Genomic DNA, 6,856 nt, shown 5'->3' on the forward strand with positions numbered 1-6,856 from the left:
GATGGCAGGCCAAGTGGCTCGAGCACCTGCCTCATGTTGGACACCAGCATACCTTCCGACCGATACCCACCCTCTTCACTAAGCACTAAAATTTAATCTCCGAAGCCACACACGCGCCCTAATTCCCCCGTATGCTTGTTTCCTTACTCGTAACCTTAGGCGGGTGCAGGAAGTATCTCCTCAAATGCTTCGGACTGCAGTTAGCTGGGCTTCGTGACTGACGAAAGACGACCAAGGAAAGTGCCTCAAGTACTCGGCTCCTGTGGCGACATCAGATGCTCGCAAATGCTTTGGCTATCACCTGGAACCCAGATGACCAGACTTAAGATCTTAATAAACGTTGACCTACCCGAAAACTACACCTGTTGGCAGACGGGCAGTAAGTTGGTGGAGACGTTGATGCAGTGATTTTTGCTTCGAAAGCCCGGGAATTCGTGTACTTCTTTTACAGGGAAGCTGTGAGCCTCTCGTTGGTCGGAATTTGTCTTGCCGGTGTCCATGCGCAAAAAAATGTGGGCTGATGCACCCAATCTGCACGATGCGGATTGGGAAGCCTTTATTTTATTTTATTTTAGTCCTCTTATACTGTGCAGGAAATCTGCGCCAAAAAAAAAAAAGAATGTAGACGCAAATTATATTACGGCCAAGCAATGTGCCGGAAAACGTACCCCATTTTATGCAATTTAACACTTTGGCAAGTAATTGAGCGGAGGCTTTCCAGAGCTTCGCGATCCCCTAGAAGAATTTGAGACTTAAAGATTATTTGAGATGTACGAATCCGAACTATAGCTCAACTGTCAACTCCCTTTCTGATATGAATCGCTTTATTACCAACAAATGGGCAAAATAAATCACCAGTAACCACATTGCGGGGCCAACCTGTCAATGGCTGTCATGAAACGTCACAGCGGGATGTTACTGTGCTAAGCAGTTATGTGCTAGGTATTGAGATATCCCTGTATCATCACGGCTCCTTGTAACATCACTAGCAGGCCCTCGGAAGCAAATATGAAAAAAGAATGACTTGCCATCTCAGCCCTGCGAAAGTGGATGTCGGTTTAGAGTAATGGTAGCAACGGTAAGTTAGAGTAATGGTAGTAATGGGAGTAATGGTAATTTCTACAGCACGCTGCCGCAGGTCGCACTGCCGTTTCTTTTTCCGTTTGCCGCTGCTCGTATTGACGCTGCTCCTCGGTAGTCATACGTATGCGTTGCCTAGCCGTGCTGCAACAACAATGAAATCAGTTGCTAGGCTGGTTCTTTTATATAGCAAAGGTTAGTGACGTCACTCACTGCGTAGCAAGCTGCCGTCGCCACGACAGCTTTCGCAACAGTAATGTGTATCGGGAAACGTATGCGGGGAGAGCTACATGCTTCCCAATGATATCAGGAGCGCCTTACCATCTATTATGTGTTCGGATGCTTTGGTGCTTGTTCTTTATTGAAACGAATGCTGTTTTCTGTGATGTAGGTATGATTCCACAAAAAAAAAATGTATGCACTTTTCGCTTAACTATTCTCGGTTCTTGAAACCTGCTTCACCTCCGCCACGGGTCGGCCTAGTATTGCACCACTTCCTGCATCGGCCCACATTTTTTTGCGCACGGACACCGACAAGACAACTTCCGACCAAGGAGAAGCTGACAGCTTCGCTGTAAAAGAAGTACACGAATTCCCGGGCTTTCGAAGCAAAAATCCCCTTAACTCTGAAGAAGTGCTCTACCAACACTCTAAAGCCGCATACCATTACAGCGAAGCTGGTAGCCTCGCGATGGTCGGCATTTTTCGGCTTAAGGTGAAGGCCGCGTACAGTCGTTATTTAGGTAGAGATGTGTGGACTTTGTAAAACAAAAAACTAAAACTTTTGGAAAAAAAATGGATATTTTTTTTCTGGGAATAAAAGGAAAGAAAAAGGAAAAGTAGACAAAGTGCCCAATTTCGCTTAATAATATTAAGCGGAAGCTTTAGCTCAGGAGCTCTGATCTAAATGTATGGGAAAGGAGAAATAGTTTTTCTCGGCAGCCACTACTTGTAAACAACCATAAAGTTGTGATAAGCTACAATAAAGGGCGTAATGTAAGCACATCAGTAACCTTTATTTATGACTTACATGGACCGGTAATTCGCTTGGTGGAATGATAAAGAAATCAGTGACGTTCCACTCTGTGAAGAAGGATGACCAGCGATGCTGTGTATGTGGGCCCCTTAATGGCGAACTGAACTTCCGCCACGGGTCGGCCTTGCATTGCACTATGTTCGCGATCGGCCCACGTATACGGAGTGCTTGACACCTGCTTCACCTCCGCAGTGGGTCTACCCGGTATTGCACTATTTTCGGGATTCTGTGTCTACACACGTACAGTATCCTGGGGGACTAGCCCTTAGCAGTTTGGCTGCAAAAACTACTGACGGTTTCGCCACGTGACTCCTTTACGGCAGCCCTGAGGTGGCAACGCCCAAGTGATGACAACTCAAGAGGGAATATAAATGAGCCAAAGAACTTGGAGACGTGCAGAGGGTTCAAATTTAGGTCTTGATAGTAAGAGCTCAATCATCTGAGGGCGACGCCGCAGCTTACAGTGATCTGGAACTTTGCCAAACTCGGGCGTACTAGCATAGCACACTTTGGAAAACAAGAGGTGATGAGGTGACGACGCCCAAGTGATGAGAACTCAAGAGTGTATATCGATGAGCCAATGAACTTTGAGATGTGCAGGGGGTTTAAATATAGGTCTTCACTCTACGATAAATTTACGCCCTTTGGGGCTTATCTTGTCCCACAACAATAGTCGTCATCTGGCTTACCCGCGTTTCCTTTCTTTAACGCTGCGAGTCCGGTACTTCCCAGTCACGAACGGCATGCGCGTTATCAGTGTGACGCAGCATTCTCGACAGGAAAGTAGTGAGCGCCGAGTTTTCAGGAAAGAAAACGCAAGCAAGGCAGATAACGATTATTGTTGTGGGACAAATATACACCCCAAAGGGTGCAACCGTTTTAAGAGCGTTGATACACTCTTAAGCAAAATTACACCCTTTCGCCACAATGATAATCGTCACCTGTCTTGTCCTCATTTCCTTTCTTTAACAAGGCGAGCCCGATACTTTCCAGTAACGAACGGCATGCGCGTTATCAGAATGACATAGCATTCCCGACAGCAAAGTAGCGGGCGCTCCCTTTTCAAGAAAGAAAACGCAAGCAAGGCAGATGACGATTATCGCTGTGTGGCAGAGATACACCCCAAAGGGTGTACCTTTGCCTAAGAGTGTACCAATAGCTCATTCATCTGAGGGCGATCCCGCAGCTCACAGTGATCTGGAGCTTTGACAAACTCGGGCGTGCTTGCATAGTACCCCTTGTTTGTGATTAGAGCTTGTAGGTACTATCAGTGTGAAATGAAACGTGAACAGCGGAGCGCGTGGCCCAAGCATAAGTGAAGGTGTAGTGCGCACCGTCCGATCACCACGAATGACGGACGCGCACATCCGATTTGGCCGCAAGTCAAACAAATGGCCAAACGCGCTTGGCACACCAATGCCGGCCACCGTCGCGGCTGCCAGCGATACCGTGCTGTGCAAGTTCGCCGACTGAAAGAATGATGTGGCGCAGAAGCAGAAACTACATGAGCCAATCTATAATGATGACGGTGCAAACTGCTCCACGCTCACCGCTGTTCGCGTCAGCGAACTGTGGTACAATACTCGCCGTAAACTGCAAACTTTAGCTTCTGTTGTCTTTTATTCTTATTTTCCATCTTTCAAACGACGGCGGCCACATTTCGATGGGGGCGAAATGCAAAAACACCCGTGTACTTAGATTTAGCTGCACGTAAAAGAACCCCAGGTGGTCCAAATTTTCGGAGTTCTCCACTACGGCGTGCCTCATAATCAGGAAGTGGTTATGGCACGTAAAACCCACTAATTTAATTTTTTTTAATCTTTCAAATGTAAGAACTAGATCATAGGCGAAAATATTTCACTATATGGGGATAGCGCGGTGCGGCCAATTCGTCGAATGCGTTCTTGTCAATGGTGATGACTGGACGACACACACCATACCTTTACTTATGCTTGGGCCACGCGCTCCGCTGTTCACATTTCATTTGACTCTAATAGTACGTCGTCATGAAAGCGTACAGTGGAAGAGAACTACACATAAACGCAAAGAGAGAACAAAACACACACACACAAGCCTTTAGCTATCTACATTTTGGGCCCGTATTCACAGAAAGCTCTTACGCTAGAATTTTTGGCCCTCTTTCTAATCCCTATCGCCCCCTCCTCCCTTTCGCAGTGCCACGTAACACGCCGGAAACTCATTTCTGGTTCACCTCCCTGCCTTTTCTCCCTCTGTCTTTCTCTATGCTAGAAATGTTCATAAGAGAAAGTTCCAGGCGATCCTGATGCTTCGAAAAGTAGGAGGAGGAGGAGGAGGATGAAAAGAAAGGAAGAAAAAGTAGGGATGTCTACCAGACGCACTTCCAGTTTGCTACCCTACACAGGGAAAGGGGTTTAAGGGAAGGGAATAAAAAGAAAGGAAAGGGAAGGAACAATGTGCCCAATTTTACTGAATAATATTAAGAGGAAGCTTTCGCTGAGGGGCTCTGATCTAAATGTATGGGAAAGGAGAAATAGCTTTTCTCGGAAACCACTGCTTGTAAACTACCTTAAGGTGCTTATTAACTACAATAGAGAGATAGTATAATACATCACTAACATTTTTGTGACTTACATGGACCGCAGCGCTAAGCATATTTTGGTGGTAATTATAGGTGACACTACATTACACTTGTGTTATGATGTGATCATCAGTGTGGTGATCGCCTACTTAGCGACTTCGTAGTTCAGGCATCAACGTAGGCTACTCAAACCACGTCCTTCCTGCCCCCCCCCCCCCCAAAAAAAAAGAGAGATATATATATAGAGAGATAGAAATGAGCATGTTAGATGAAAAGACACAAGTTAGACGAAAATGCAGCATAAACAGATGCAGTGTATGCCGAATGGTTATCGAGTCTCGTAGCACTTTACGTCTTTCCTTGGTACCAGTGCCTGAATTTTAATCACAGGGCTATTCACTCGTGGCAGCAATGTGGTAGTTACAAAAAGAAAAATACGATTAACCAGTTTTACAATTCTCTTGCAGTATTTCCTTCGGCAGCATATGTTTCTGCTGCGCGTCTTCTAATTCTATAGTGACTGCATCCAAGTTTATTCTAAGCTTCTTATTTCTGTTTCTCTTACTTCTATAGGTAAGTGCTTTGAGTAGTCCACGTGGACGCGTGAGCTACGAAGCACGGTGGAGTAAAGTAAACAGGGACGCCGACGCGCTTGATGAGGCGTTCAGCTTGTTTCCCGGTGAACCAGCCGCTCTGCGGCGCAGTTAATTGATGGCGCGGAGATTTGTCACTAGCACTCCGAACTGGACTCGGGAAGCCAACTGGTGACCCTAGAACCGGCCTGGCGAGCCGCGGAACCCAGTGGGGCCCTGCCAGAAGGTGCCACCAGGCATTGCACCACACACAGAATCTAGTATCTATAAAGTTTCTACACCCACATACAGAGATGCGTCGCTGTCAGCGGCGCAAGCAAGGAGTCATGGACAGTGTGCTTCCTGTTAGCTGAATAGCTCTTTTGTTGCCGAGATATGCGCGCATCTACGTTAATGCCCGCGTGATGCTGTGTGTGTGTAACCTAAGGAGTGCCGCTGTTTCCCGCCGAAATTCGCTGGATGTTGCGTTGCTTTCATACGCATGCAGATCTACTGCTGTATCCGCCATAATGTCCCCAGCCCCTCCCCCCTATAGTAGCAGCTGGTAAACCATCCGATCCCGTACGTCGGTACGATATTACTAGTTACATTGTTTACCAGAAATGCTGAAATGAAAACTCTAAGCTGCCTTGCGTCTACGTACATTCCACAAATCTCTGAGACACAATCTGATGCATGGCTTTGCATATTTGGGCCTGTTTTCTATCTTGTCTGTTCATGAAGTTAAATTTAGGGCATGTCGCATGTCAGTCGGCATGTCACCAGGCAAACATACCGAGTAACAATTGAAGCTTTTAGGTGTGTTTACCACACACAGCAAGCTACCTAGTTCGTCGACTGGTGGCGGCAGTGCCCTCACCTTGTTAAGAGCACATCGCAAGGCCTCAGGGACACCAGGATACTTTTGTTTTACGCTGAATCCCTGTTCCAAACAAATCCAATTTTACTCAAGTTATGGTCGTGAATTAGGTAGCAGGCTGGCACACTCGTACAGTGTATTTCTTATTGTTTTCCAGTTATGGTAGCTGAATGCCCGCATACACCCTCACAAGCCAATATTCCGCTATTGCGACGTTCCCACAGGGCGCTGGTATTTGACAGTTTTAGAATATTGTTTTCCACCTTACCTACGTTATGCGCAAGCGCTTTTGCGGAACGTTGCGGTTAAACTCCCTTCAATACATTTAGTTTACGGTACGGCACCAAGAACATAAGCAAGACGTTCAAAACAGAGTGCCGCCTGGTGCCTCGTGCCAAACGTACCCAAGCGAAGACAACCAACCCATTAGCAACCATCCTGTTGTTAATATGCGGACGCGTCTCAATAGGCTTACGGACGCCCGAATCGCTGAACGATTTCAGAAACTGGACGCCTTAGGTACTTATAACTTACGTTTCAAGTGAGCTTAGCTGATTTCAATAGCTACTGGCGAGAAACGAGAATGAGAGCGTAGCCATTACGAGAATTCACGCTAAAGCGAGAGTCATGGGTGCGTTATGTTCGACAGCACGGTTTCTTAGCGTGCGTAAACATTAAGAACGTTAAACTCGCCAAATAACGTTTGTTGTTATAGCGCACGTAAACCA

Source organism: Dermacentor andersoni, chromosome 4 (genome assembly GCF_023375885.2).
Source record: "Dermacentor andersoni chromosome 4, qqDerAnde1_hic_scaffold, whole genome shotgun sequence".
In the NCBI taxonomy this organism is placed as follows: Eukaryota; Metazoa; Arthropoda; class Arachnida; order Ixodida; family Ixodidae; genus Dermacentor; species Dermacentor andersoni.